Genomic DNA, 15451 nt, shown 5'->3' on the forward strand with positions numbered 1-15451 from the left:
AGAACACTTCTAAGTAACACTTAGTGGCCCAGATTGTGCCACTGCACTCCAGCCTGAGAGACAGAGCGAGACTCCATCCCCCAAAAAACAAAAGTTAACAGAGCAATGACTATTTGAGGAAGGGATGCATGGAAAAGACTTCTGAGATGAAGGGCAATGTTCTATCTTTTTACCTAGGTGAAGAATGCAAGGGTATTCACCTAATAATTTGTTAATTTATTTGTTTGGGTGGTTTTTTATATTTTATTTTATAACTCAAACTCTAAAAGTAAAACTATAGATTTGATTCCAATTCAGCTACTTGGTATAATTAATTACAAGAGTAAATTCTAACAATTCTGTGAACTTCAGTGTTTTTCATGTGTCAAATTAGACAAAGCATCTTTGCATAGCTGCATCTAAACTTACTATGTTATGATATTCTATTGTTTGGATGCAAGTCACTCAAAGACAGGGGATCCCACAAGATTGTGGATACCAGAAGGTATTATTCATTAATTGGCACCAGGGATCACTGGGGGCCATGTTAAAGGCTGCCTATCACAGAAATGTCACAGGTTTTGGAGTCAGGTGTTCGTGATTTTTATATCCTGTTCCACTACTTCCTAGCTATTTTACCTTAAGTAGACAAAACAATCTTGTTGTCTCAGTTTCCTCATTTATAAAACTGGGATACTATTTACCTCTTTGGTACGAATCCTACCACATACATCTCATTTCTCTTTTGAAACAGAAGTAGTAGCCTATGTCTAGATCTAGTGTATTTTTATTTCAACAAGGTATTCAATGACAAATTTTTTGATATTGAGGACAAGTTGAAAAATGGAAGATTTGGGGTTGTCCAAGAGAACAAGGCCCTCCCAAAAGAAGATATCTAATATTATTACAAAAGGATATACTCCTGTCTGTTTATCATTCAACAAACTTATAACCTTCTTGAATAAAAGCATTCAGTAATGAAATTATTAATTTTATGCCTGACACAAAACTAGAAGAATAGCTAGTCCTTTGGAGGACATTTTCAAGATTCAAAATCATATTAACAGATATGAATGATGTGCTCAGCAAAATAAGATACTAATTAATTAAGACAAAGTTACGGTCCTCTGTTTAAGGTCAATGATACATTACAAACATACAGAATTAAGAAGGCCTTCTGTCATGGCTCACAATTGTAAGATAGTTTAGCATTTCCACAATTTATTTTCACCTTTATTAGCCTGGAATTGCCAATGCCAGGATCTCAGGTTAGAACTTTTTGTATCCAAAATCCATGTTCTGCCTATGTCTGCTAGAGCTATTCCCTCTGCCTCCCTTCTATGCCATTCAAACATATCACCTCATAGCTCTACATATGCTATCAGTTACAAAAGCCACCAACCAAATATGGCTATTTAAACTTAAATTAATTAAAATTAAATTAAAAATTTAGTCCTTCAGGTGTGCTAGTCAGATCTCAAGTATTATCAATAGCAAAATGTGGCTAGTGGCTACTGTATTATTGGATGGTACAGAAACAGAACATCTCCATCACTATAGACAGTTCTAGACAGCAGTGATATAGAGCAGGGCTTTTCAGTGGGCCAGTACTACCCTACAGGGGAGATTTTTAGAATCTATTGGGGTACTGTCAGTTTTCACAATAATTTCGTAAGAAAATACTACATGATAAAAATTGTTCTACTTTCTCATAATTTTTTACTATCTTGTAAAATATTTAAACAGATAATAGTCCTATTTGGAGTTATCTCAGTCTAGAACTGAACTGTTAAGTATACAATGCAAGTAGTTTTAATATATACTATCTTTCTTGGAATGTTCCTACCTTGTGAATTCAGGTACCCTGTGACTTGGCTTAGTCTATTCAATGGTTAGAAAATAACATCATGAACAGAAACACCACTTAGGATGTTTGAGTAGCAAATAAAATCTACTTGTATCTCTCATTGAACACAACCAAGAACACTGAGAATACACGGACCAGAGTTGGATAATGGTTAAGAAAATAAATGGATATTTATTTTCTCCTAATGGATATTTGAGAACTTCGAAGGATAAATAATAGCAGGCAGATTAGAAAAGAATACTAGAATTTAAAATACCACCAAACTGAGGATGCATTTATCATTTTTCCCTTCCAATGTTCCTTCTTCTTAGTCATATAAGAGCAAAGTAAACTCAAAGAAGGAAGGGAGGAAATAATAAAGAAAATAACAAAATTAGTAAAATTGAAAACTAACAAACAAATCAAAAACAGGAAAAAAAATCAAACCAAAGCATTGTTCTTTGAAAAAAATTGGAGTTCAGTGGTGTGATCACAGCTCACTACAGCCTCTACCTCCCAGGATCAAGGGATCCTCTTGTCTCAGCCTCCCATATAGCTGAGATCACAAGCACATGCCACCACACCCAGCTAATTATTTTATTTTTTTTGTAGAAACAGAGCCTTGCTTTATTGCCCAGGCTGGTCTTGACTTGAAGAAGGAAGAAAGTAAGCCAAGCATGGTAGCACATGCCTATAATCCCAGCACTTTGGGAGGCTGAGGCGGGAAGATTGCTTGAGGTCAGGAATTCAAGACCAGCCTGGGCAACAAAGCTAGGCCCTGTTGCTAAAATAATAGCGTGGTTTAGTGCCAAGTACCCATGGTCCCAGCTACTTGGGAGTCTGAGGCAAGAGGATTGCTAGAGTCTGGGAGATTGAGGCTGTAGTAAGCCATGATCACACCACTGCACTCCAGCCTGGGTGACAGAGCAAGCCCCTGCCGCACACAGAAAAAAAAGTATAGCAAAGGTACTCTGCTCCAGAAAAATGAGAAAAGGGGTGTTCATAAAATTAAGTAATTGTTCTACAGAAAGAGATTCCTCCAGTAAAACATCAACCTTCATTTTTCTTTAGGATTTGGGCTATAAGAGTTAATTCAGCATGAAGTTCACAGATGCCTGTAAGTGAACTGGAATATGAATATACAAAGTTAAGTCAATGTTTCACTCTTAATTAGTGAAAGACAATCTTTAATTTGGGGGAATAGTATATCAGTCAAGATGAAGAGTGCCTTCTTGTGCATAAAGACAGAAAAGAGTGACTACATAATTGCAAGTAAATCACTCCTCAATAATTACATAGCATTTCATAGGTTTAAATGAAATATTGGTTGGTTGCTTGTTTGTTATTTTCTTCCCTTATTCCTTCCTGTCTCCATTGTTAAGCACAATTATTGGCATAAAAGAGGTTTTCAATTCCCATTTTTAGACTGCATTCTAGCCTGGGCAATAAAGCAATATTCCCGTTCTCTCTCCCTCTTTCTCTTCCTTTTTCTTCCTCTTCATTCTTTTTTTTTCTTTTCTTTCTTTTTTTTTCTTTTTTCTTTCTCTCTTTCTTTCTTCCTTTTTCTTTAAAAAAAAAAAAAAAACAGCTAAAATTGATGATAGTGCTTGGGATAGGTTCACTACTTATATCCTAGACCAGTACTTTCTAGGGCGGAGTTTATATGGAAGACCAAAGCTTTACTCCTTGTGCTGTCAGCCCTTCATCTTACTTAGCACTTCAAACAAGTGAAGCCTTGTTTTTAACTCAGCTCCTGGGGAATTGTGCTGTTGATAAAGTACTGCAGAGAACAGTCCAAACAATTCTTAAGAGCCATCTTTGGTGACCAGACTTTGTAACCTTCTTGTCTATCCAAAGTGAAGCTACATCTACCTGAAAATACTGTAAGTTGTAAATGGTATTTGTGTTTAGGGAAAGAGAAACAGATCATTCTTAAGCTCGCTTCCAGCCATCTGTAACTGTTGTCGTTAGAAAGTTCTGACTTTGAAAAAAATAACAGATTCTGGTGAGGTTGCGAAGAAAAGGGAACACTTATACACTGTTGGTGGGAGTGTCAAAGGCAGTATGATGATTCTTCAAATAACTAAAAGTAGAACTACCATGAAACCCAGCAATCCCATCACTGGGTATATACCCAGATGAATAGAAATCATTCTACCATAAAGATATGTACACACAAACATTCATTGCAGCACCATTCACAATAGCAGACATGGAATCCATCTAAATGCCCATCAGTGACAGATTGGATAAAGAAAATGTGGTACCTATGCATCACAGAATACTATGCAGCCATAAAAAAGAATGAGATCACGTCCTTTGCAGGAACATGGATGGAGCTGGAGACTGCTATCCTTAGCAAACTAATGCAGGAACAGAAAACCAAACACTACATGTTCTCACTTACAAGTGGGAGCTAAATGATAAGAACTTACGAACACAAAGAAGGAAACAGCAGATACTGGGGTCTACTTGAGGGAGTAGGTTGGGAGGAGGGAGAGGAACAGAAAAGGTAACTATTGGGTACTGGGCTTAATACCTGTGTGATGAAATAATCTGTACAATGAACCCCCATTACATGTGTTTACCCGTGTAACAAACCTTCACATGTATCCCCAAATCTAAAATAGAAGCGAATAATAGTTCTGAAAAAAAAAAAAAGACAGAAAAGAAAGATCCAGAAGCCAGAGTAGATCACAAGTTTTATAAACACCCTGGTAATGATACTGCTACTTTGTTCATTTGATCCTAGGTTATGTAAAGAGCATGTCTGGCAAGAATGAATGCAATCTTTCAACTTTCGCCACATGAACAAGTTCATATTAGTACACTGAGCTTCATTTTTCTTCTTATATCTAAAATATATTCAAGGGGAAATTGATATATTAGGTAAGCCTACATAAATGATCAAAGTTTTGCAGACAGAAATGTTTAGAAATAGACTGGTTACAAAAATTGATGTAGCTAAACAAAAAAGGAAGCGGTTTTTTAATTCACTGTAGGATTATAGACCTGCTTTTCTCCAGCTTAGCAGAGAAAAGAACGTGCTTAAGGAAAAACTGACAATGACCACTCAAACACTAAACAGTCTGAAGGAGACAGGGGATATGAATTTTCTCCTAATGGATATTTAATTAGGAGTGAAAAAAATGGTTCTGAGGATTTCCTCTAGGTCTAGATTTCGAATGTTAGATGGAAATTTAAAATGCTTTGATCTTTGTATCTGAGAATTTTCAGTTTTTTATTACTGCTTATTTCTTAATTAAGTACCCATGTAATACCACTTCTGGTGGGCCTTCCAAATCCTCCCAGCACTTTTCCCTTTCCTTCCCTTGATAGATTGAGTACTTAAAAAGAGTTCCAATTTCCCCTCACTCTCTGTAGTCTCTTTACTACTACTTGCCTGTGTGTCACGTGACTGTTCCATTCTTTCCCCTGAAGTGCTGGAGTCTATTTTTTCCACCTCTTATTCCTGAGTCTAGCCATGAAACATATTTTGGTAAAAAGGATGTTAGCAAATGTGATGCTTGCAGAGGATCACAAATCAGCATGTGAGATTCTGGTTCTTCTCTTGCTCTTATATCGTCTTGAGAATATACTGAGCTAGTCTCCTTCCTAGAGAATGAAAGCTATGGCTCGGGCTGTGACACCTACTTCACTCCAGCTGAATACACACCATCAGTCAACAGTTAGCCAATACCCAGACATATAAGCTAGCAAGTCGAGATCAGCAGAGCCACCTAATTAACTTGCAGGTGGTTAGGCCTTTTAGAAGGAATCTCATTAATTTGGCATTGTCTTCTCCCTTTCTCCGTGATGAGATATCTTCTTTATTGGAGGGCTTGTTTTGTATCAGTGTAAACCATTTACCTGGTCAGCCAAATGGCAGCTTCAGTCCTTTCCTCTATTGGCATCTGTTGTGAAATGGTTTCTTACACCTGACCTTTGGCCACACTTCTATTCAAGGTACTTTTTGCCAAGAAGTCTTCAACTTCAAGAAATCTTGCAAATTTTTGTAATATGTCTGTATCCAAAAAACTTGGATTATTTAGGTCTTCTGGCATGCATCTTATGACATAGGAGAATTGACATCTTTTCCCACACTTCTCTGCGATATCAGGAGACCAGAGGGTGAGAGTGGAAACAGTCCACCTGTACCTGCCCTGCTTGTTTTTGCTCTATAGATTATGCTGACATGGAGAACATTTCTATGATACTTTGAATCGCTGTAATCTAGACACTAAGCCTTGTCTTGACCTGGGAGAAAGAAATAGGTCTCTTCTGCCCTTGTAAAGCCCTCATTCCTGTCCAGACTTTCTGTTCTTTAGGCCATGTCCCAGGATTCAGTCAGAAAGCAGTTTAATTCCTTCTTAAGAACTCACCCATGCTGATGCTCTGTCTCTCCTCTCTGAAATTCTCTCTCATCTCCATCAAACGAACCTTTATTTTCCATTCAGGGAATCCACAAGTCATTTATCGATTGTTTTATGCAATACTGCTTAAGTCAAAGTCTCTACGTTAAATTGCCTTCAGGTCTTGTTTTGAAGTTATAAAATGTCTGGCTTGTGCTAATCTATAGCCTAGATTTTTAAGAATATTGTCCTTGATATGAGTTTCAGGAAATTGTTTTGGCATTCAAAAAAAGAATTTGACTTTTTCTTCTCTTCAGTTCATCACTTTTATGTATGTTATGTTTCTGGTGAAACTTTCAGGTAGAGTATAAGGTGAAGACTATGTATCAGGAAAATAGGGTTTTTTTTGGGTTAATATCTAGCAGTTTTATCCTGACACTATTAACAAAATATAAGGTACATATATGTTAATTAGCTTGATTTGGCCATTCTACAATACATATATATTTCAAGACAACATATTGTACATAATAAATATACATAATAGTTGTCTATTAAAAATATTATCTAAACTAAAAGATAATGGCTTAGATGAGATGGCCCAGAAGAGTTTACACAGTGAGAATAAATAAAGATTAAAGACAAAATCCTGGAGAACATTAACATTAAAGGGACAGAGAAAAAAAGGTGGGGGGGAATCTGTGAGGGGAATAACAAGAAAGAGACAAAGAATCAAAAAAGAAAACCAGAAGAGTCCGAGTGCAGTGGCTCATGCTTGTAATCCCAGCACCTCAGAAGGCTGATGTGGGTGGAACACTCAGGTCAGGAGTTCAAGACCAGCCTGGCCAATATGGTGAAACCCCGTCTCTATTAAAAATGCAAAAATTAGCCAGGCGTGGTGGTGGGCACCTGTGATTTCAGCTACTGGGGAGGCTGAGGCAGGAGACTCACTTAAACCCAGAGGCAGAGGCTGCAGTGAGCTGAGATGGTGCCACTGAGATTGCACCTGGGCAACAGAGCAAGACTCCATCTCAAAAAAGGAAAGAAAAAAAAAGAAAGAAAGAAAACCAGAATAGTCTAGTGGCATAGGAATCAGAAAAAGAAGAGAAATTTAAGAATGAAGGAATAGATCTATTATGTTAAACAGGAATGCAAGGTTGTGTAATAATAAAGAATTCTGCCTTTGAAACCAAGTATTTCTGAGTTGACATACTGACAGTCTTAAAACATCTCTCAACTTCTTGAAACCTTGCTTATCTCATCTATAAGATATGCATAAAATAGTATTAAATATTGTTGGTTGAATTGTGAAACAGTAAGATACTGTCCAATGACAAATTATAAAATAAGCTATGATTTAAATATCATGCTCTGCTACCTTCATGAAATCAATTGGTAATATTTTCTGTATACTAAAGAACAGTTTTAAAATCTGGAAGAAAAGCCAGCTGACTTACAGTCTTTGGGGAAAGACTTTTCCAAAGACTCTAAGTCTTTTTTTTCACTTTTTTTTTTTATTTCACTTATTTGCATTTTCTGTATTTCAGTTGAATCTTTACTCAAAAGTTTTGCTTCCTAATTGGGTAATACGTATTGTGCTCACAAGTCTGAGAGGATTCAAAAAAGAGAAAATTCAATTTTAAACAATAACCAGCAGGAATTTATAAACAAAAAATACTAAAAATATAAAAAAATTAACTCTATTAAGGGAGCCACCTCATACAAATCTGACTCTTAAAATCTAAGAACTCAGCAATTAAAAACCTATATCTCACAAAAAGTTCATCCATTTCTTCCTTTCTCATAGCTAGTCTGAAAATAGGTTTGATTTCTAAGAAGAGGGTGTTTAAGCAATATTATAAAAGTTCTTAGTTATTTTTATTTTTGTCAAGCAAATCTAGGTAGAATTCCTGAATTTAGGGATATTATTCATAGTTTGACAAACAACCCAACCAAAGCAACATACTGAATTAGTTACAAGGTAGGTATAATAAATTTGATGACAAGAAAATTCAAATGTGCCAGAAACATTGACAACTTATGAATTATAGCTACTGAGAACTCCACTTAGGATCCTCTACCCAGATGTAATTGGAGAGCTGAGATAACACCACCATCAATATCCAACCTTTAAACTCAGGACTAAAAGGAGAACAAACAGCACCCAGATGAGTTCCTACCACACTTCTTCTGTGAAACTTAAAGATCCAAATAGAGATGTTCATGTTAAATATGATGCTTTTGTCAGAGATCTGGCAGGAAGGAGACAATTGCAGTCTCTACTTCTATATCTGGGCATGCATGAAACACAGCAGTTAATTAAAGCAGTTTTTGTCCTCAGTCATTCTATGTTTTTCTTGTCTTATGCCAGAACCTTGGCTGAATGGTTTATCTTTCTGGTGTGGTGACCCATCCTTTATTCTTGTGGAATCTGAATCTTAGATTGCCACAGTTTTCCATTGACTAGAGCTATTTGCAAAAAAAAAGTACTAACAGATCCTGCCAGAAAACCCTCTGGGTTTCAAACATAGTTCTTCTTACCTACAATGTGTAATGTCAACCCAAACTCTCCCTTGTAATACAATTCAACCACTCTACTCAGCAGAGTAATTCCCCTTTTTGCCTATTGGTTCAGTGACACAAGAAGTTCAAAGTGGTGGTAGGGAAAGGGGAGTGTTAATTCATGAGAATCCAATGGCCATATGCCTGGAAGAAGCATTGTCATCATGGGCACTGGGACTTCCAAACATCTGATTCCAAAGTTGATAGAGACAGGAAGCAAAATTTATGTGTGTTTTATATATAATAGAGGAGTCACTTCCACCTCGAAGACTTGATTTTCAACTATAAGAAGCAGAGAGTCTATGGTGCCCAACACTTTTGGAGGGCTACCCCTGGATAACGGTGAAAGATAGCTGTCCACTTCTGGCTGGTGCCAGCAGCCCATGCCTATCATCCACAAACCAAGTCTGAGCTTTTTTCTCATCCGCTAGTGGTCATAGAGCTTCCCTTGACTTACTGTATGTAGAAAGAGGGAGGGGCAGCACAGCAAGAGGAGAGGTAAAATGGAGCTACTTCATGCCATTCTAGTTGTACTTTCCAAGCCGACTCAGTCATGATCTCACAAATATGATTCTTCTTTTATAATGAAGTGCAGCTGTGCACATCTAATTTTATGGTTCAGTGAATCAAATAATTCTCAGTTCATGACAGATAATTCAGGCTGCATAATCACTTGATGCTCCATAATCAGGGATTCAGTCTATCGGGGCCCAGTAACAAGCTAGAAGTTGCTTTTTAACTGAAGAATATCTGTTACCTGAAGATGAGATGGCTTTATTCTAAAGCCCCAAAAATGTATAGTGTGATTCTCCTGTTGGTGTTTGCCAGGGTGTTCATGAACCATCTCTTCCAGCCACAGACATCTAAGTTCTAGTAGGTCTTGTGGATCATAAGGCCCAAGTAGCTGAGTAGCTCAGATGAGAGCCAGAACTTGATCAGTAGTGGATTTTTTTTTTCTTCAACTTCTAAGTTCTGGGGTACGTGTACAGGATGTGCAGGTTTGGGCTTGTTACATAGGTAAACATGTGCCTGGTAGTTTGCTGCACAGATGAACCCATCACCTAGGTATTAAGCCCAGCCCCATTAGATATTCTTCCTGAGGCTGTCCTTCCCTGGTACTTCCCACAACAGGCCCCATTCTTTATGCCTCCTAAAGGAGTGTTTTACAGGCCTCTCAGGGGTACAGTGAGAGAGTGGAAGATTAAGGGACCAAGCATCACAGTTTTCCTGGGACTGTTCTGGAGTTGGCACTGATAATCTCATGTCCCAGGAAACCCCTCAGTCTTAGGCATATAATCTCTTTGGTTGCCCTAGGAAAAGCAAGTCACACATAAGAAATCTTCACCAACACTCCCATCTACCTGATGTCTTAGATTTCTTTAGGATGCCAAGGATGTTCCAGCATTTCAACTTTATTTTATTCAAACTTCAGGTGTCTGACTTAACAGAACATGAGTTACATTTATCAGTTTTCAAGCCAATAAGTTTAATCTCAAATTCTAGGTGAAAGTACTCATGTCAATAATTTATCATACTCAAGGCTTTTCTTTCTGTTTTTCTGGTCCAATACCCTTAGATTTCATTGTTATATATATAAAAATATACCTCCAGAGCCTGGCCAATACAGATTGGTGAAATTCTATAACTCCTTTGGTACACAGACGGCTCTATTTCCAGATCAGGACCGGTGTTTCATGTGTCTGAGCTATGCTGGAATTTAAATCTCATGGTGGCACTGAAGGTGATAAAGCATGATGGAGGTGTGTACTGAAAACAATTGACATTCTCTTGTGAGAAATTGCCCCATATGTCCAAGTCTTGCACTCATTGTAAGTCTTTTATACAGAAGATGAGTGGATTTCTCAGTAGAGAAAAAGGGGTTTCCTTAACCAACAGGGCAGAGTCAGTGGAAATTAAGGAAATCATATATATGCCCAACTAAACCAACTTCTCATAACTTAGTGTACCAGTCTTTCTTCTCCAGAGGCCTAACTTTAGTGCAAGAGATATGGTATTTTACTTTAACATGTAAAATATAAGGGTTGCAGAGTAGCAAGAAGTGGTTGCATAGAGCAAGACCTAATCTCAGGACAAGGTCTCAAATATTTTTCCACAGCTGCAGGAGATGACAAATTGTTTTATGGCTGCCATCAAGGCTTTCCGATTTTCCAGCAATATTCTCAGTTGTACATTAATGTATTTCAATTTCCTCTTCTCTCTGTGCTATCTAGGACCATAAAAAGAAGCTAGGTGACCTATAATCTCCATCATCACTACAGTTGTTGTAGTGAGTAAGTGCTTCAGTCACTTCAACTCTCAACACTGCTTCCACCTGCACTTTATTTCACCTGACTGCCAGTAACCACTTGACAAACTGTGATGCTACTAACCAAGATGTGAGCAAACAGAATGCACAAATGATAAATTAGTCAAATACATGTAACCAATGGAGAGCATGGATTCAATCAGATACAAATTCTAGGCAAAGGCAATGAGCAGTTTACTGGCAGAATGTAATGTAAATGCAATAACCCTTAGGAAACTTTTATAATGTAAACTATAATTATGAATTGAGGCAAAAACCCAGAAGCCAATATGAAAAATTATTTATAGATATTATCTTATTTTTAAGTTACTAAATCAAGACTATTTACAGTTATAGATTATTTATAGCTATAAAATCAAATGCATGAAAAATAAACAAAAAATAAATGCATTCTAAATTTTGACTGCGGCAGGAGGAAGGAGGGGATATAGGAAGGGAAGACAGCCAATGTAGCAATGTGAGAAGATAGAGAAAATAGTAACGGATACCATTTAAAATAAAACAACAATATTAAAATAAACACTTCTGGCATGTTCATAAATTCACAACTGATATAAGTGACTAAGTCAACAGTCACATCTCACTGTATCGTAAATATGACACTCTTAAAAAATGTAAGCAGAAATGTGGAAAGTAAAGTGCAAAAATATAGATAAATAAAAAAATTTTTTTAAAGAAAAACAACAACAACAAATAATGCTGCAGTTCCAACATTAGTACTGGATGATTGGAACTCAATCCAAATTTGTTTAATAAGACCAAAGGCACAAATTATAATAGATAGGATATAAACCAACTATACAGAGGAAATATCCTTCCTGATATTTTTTAATGTAGCAAATGGCACTGTATTCAAATACACAAAGCAAAATCTAGAAATGAGGGGAGAAAGTGACAGAAACAAAAATTATAGATGGAAACTTGATCTGCCTGCTAATGGGAAATAAGTAGAGAAAACAAGCAAGTCATAGATAAGATCTGAATATGGATAAAGTTGATTCATTAGATATATACCAAAATTTATATCCTGAACTATCAAACTAGCAATGCACATAAAAAAGATAAAAATGAAGTTATATGTTTAAGAAAGAACGACTAAATGTGGTGTTATTCTCCAATCATAAAATTATTTGTCCAGGAAACCTGGAAAACTTAATTTAAAAAAATTTTAAACATAAAAGAATAATATTTTTAGAATAATTAACAGATTAATGTATATCTCTTTTTAATAAAACCAAAAAGGACACCCAGGAAAATATTCACAGAAAAATATACCATTTACAATAGGAAGAAGAATAATAGGAAAGGCCACATGACTAGAAATGATTACTAGATACCTCTTGAAGCTATCAGAATAAAACTTTAAACTTTAAAATTTAAAACTCTTCTAATCTATATTCTTCATTACGTATCATCACTGAAGACTCTGCTCAATTATCTTAATGGTCATTTAATGATTGGACAGAGATTTCCTTAATTGCCTAAAACTAATGTCTTCCACAGTCTTTGTTGAAGGGCTCTGTGTATATGTTGGGGTATACTTTCTACATTCCATCAGTTACAACTCTACCTTAGCCTTCACTTCCTGTTGACACAGAGCCTCAAGGTTAGAACTTAGGTTTTCAGGTCTTTTGTGAGCATGCACACAGTTCTGTGCATATACACAGACTTCTGTATGTGACTGTCCTTTATGATTTCCAGGAATATATCAAAGCTTTTCAAAGCCCCCTGTGGGCATACTATTTTCCTACTTCCCCTTTTAAGGTTTTCATTTGCCTATTGTTTGCTTAGTCTATAATTCATTCCCTCAGGCAGCTATGGTGTTATACAGTTGCCTCTAATTGTTTCAACAAACATTTCTGGGGGAAAAGGCTATTCATATTAGGCAAGTTCCAAGTCATGTCAAAACAGATATCCTTGCAAGTAGTGTATTCAGTGAGTCGATAGCCAGGTAAAGTAACAACAGTCCTCTAGGAATGCAATTTTAAAGGAATTCCAAATCCATTCTGTCCCCACCATGGCTTCCAGGATGCAATGTTTATTTTTACTATGATTATAGACTTTAGGTTTTCAAGACATTGTTGAACTGGAGGTGGGAATAGTGCTACAGTATTGCAAAACTGAGTGTTTATACCAATATTCAGCCATTGTTCTTGAATAAATATCCCAGGAGTTGCTGCAAGCATTAATTGATTTCTATAGTTTTGAACATTTTAATTCTAATAATTTTTACTAGTTTTCTCATTGCTTTTATGAAGGAGAGAATTTTAGAGGTCCTTACTCTATCATTTTTCTGATGCTGCCCCAGATCATATACTGTGGACCAAGAGTCTGGATTCATGGATTTATCAAAATGTTCCTAAGTGAACATCTCAGGAATTCAACATATGATATTGAACTTTTCCAAGGGTTGATCAAATACCTTGAGCTAATCAATCAGAAACATTACATAGATGATTATATGAAGTCTCCTGAGTATTGTGTGTAATCTTTCAATGAGATCAAACAGCCCTGAAGTTTGAGAAAATAACTAAATTGGTCATTTATATTGCCATGTGACAGATCAATCCAAATTGTAGTGAAAAGAGAACAAATGTTATATTATCTCTCATGAACTTTGTGGGTAAGAAATTTGGCAAGGACTTTTGTCTTGAATCATGGTTATGGTCAGATGGTAGCTATGGATGGAACATTTAAATTTGGGGGACTAAAGTACCTGGCAGTTGCCTGTGCATCTCATTTTCTTTGTATACTCTTGGGCCTTTACCATGTGCTCTTTGTATATGAGATAGTTTAGGCTTCCTCACAACATGGCACCCTCAGGGCTATAGAATGATTTCTCTAGCCTCTGAAAACTTCAGGAATGAGTATTCCAGCAAATAAGACAAGAGACATTATCTTTTATTATCTAGCCTCAAAAATCATGCAGTGTAATATATTACATTTCATTGATTACAAATTAGTCATAAGTCCACTCAGTTTCATGTGAAAAGAAACAGGTTCTAATTCATGATGGAACAAAGACAAGGTTCTAAAAGAGCATGCATGGATAGAACTAGTGTTCTAGCCATTTGTGGAAAATACATCCTGGCACTGAATTATAAATTTCATCCACAATTATTGGGAATTTTGAGAACTGATAAATATAATTTAATACTCAATAAATGACTCATGAGCATCTTTGACCCTATGTAAAAATCAGTAGTTCATGAAATCCATAAACTTTTTTCAAGTTAATTGATGTCTTGAATAATTGACCTTCAGCTTCACCTTAGATTGAATATAATTGGTTTCAGTTTTCATTATCAGTTAATTATTTGCCACTGAGATGAGGCAGAATTTGCCAAACCAGTTTCACTTTTTGACTCATCACTAATATGTTTTATCTCATTACTATGCTGGCTTCTATTAATGTAAGCCCACAAGTTGAAACATTGTTTCCAAGTCAATTGCTTAGTTTAAAAGGCAGAAATTATTTTGGTAAGACATGACAAGGATGATGAAATGCTTTGTGTATCATTCTTTTTTATAAGACACCATTATCCCAATAAGTTTCATTCCTCATTTAGTATTGAAACATTGCCATCTTCATTAAACTTGTTGTCAGGCATATCTGCTGAGGACCAATTTGCTGTGTATGTCTTGTCTACAAATTGCCCGTGGTGTGAGGCATTTGTAGCTGAGATGGGGATTTGATATTCAGGTTGAATCAGACCTCATGAGCAAAGCTTTAGCATTTCTAACAAGGCAGAATAAAATCTCTGGAAATAGTGGCAATTTTGCAAATGTTTGTCTCTTAAGTGTTTGATGTCATTGTGTTTACTTTTTATTCTAAAATGTGATAATACAACATTACAAAAGAGAATAAATGTAAATGTAGAGCATATTGCATAATCACAAAGTAAATATACATTTAGCCATTACGAAAGATGACAAATTAAATCTTGCCAGAAATTCTGAACTCTTGCTCCAAATTTATTCCTTCTCCATGACACACCCTTTCCCTCATCTCCTTAAATAACCACTATACTACTTTTTATGATAATCACTTTCATGGACTATTAAAAGATACATTTTAACAATTTGGATACAACTATAAAAAGTATTAATTTTGCCTATTTTCAACTTTAACTGGAGGAGTACTGAACGTAATACTTTGCAACTTGATTTTCTTCACTCATCGTTATATTCATAAAGTGCACTCAAGTTGTTTATTAGTTCTGATTTTCAAGTACTTAAAATAGTTTGTAGCATGCAATAGGTGTGTAAAGATGCTAATTTTCACATTTCCTTATTTTCAGGGTTTTCAAATCCTTAAACAAAGCCTAGTCTGTTTATGTTTGGACCCAGGAGGACTCCACTATACCTTAATAACCCCAAAATTTA

The 15451-nt window shown here is 36.0% G+C and overlaps 2 long non-coding RNA genes across 2 annotated transcripts in view; one reads left to right on the plus strand and one right to left on the minus strand.

Moving 5' to 3' along the window:
* LOC105719364 (uncharacterized) overlaps nt 1-15451 on the minus strand; it is an 83921-nt gene that overhangs the window by 21480 nt on the left and 46990 nt on the right. The window lies entirely within an intron of this gene.
* The window catches only part of LOC105719365 (uncharacterized), a 107318-nt gene that overhangs the window by 6540 nt on the left and 85327 nt on the right, over nt 1-15451 (plus strand). Inside the window, exon 3 of the long non-coding RNA XR_001107963.2 lies at nt 2897-2942. This is a non-coding gene — a long non-coding RNA (uncharacterized LOC105719365). The remainder of the gene's footprint in view (nt 1-2896; nt 2943-15451) is intronic.

This window comes from Aotus nancymaae, unplaced genomic scaffold (assembly GCF_030222135.1).
Source record: "Aotus nancymaae isolate 86718 unplaced genomic scaffold, 86718_ANA_hifiasm-v0.15.2.pri h1tg000029l, whole genome shotgun sequence".
NCBI classification, from domain to species: Eukaryota; Metazoa; Chordata; class Mammalia; order Primates; family Aotidae; genus Aotus; species Aotus nancymaae.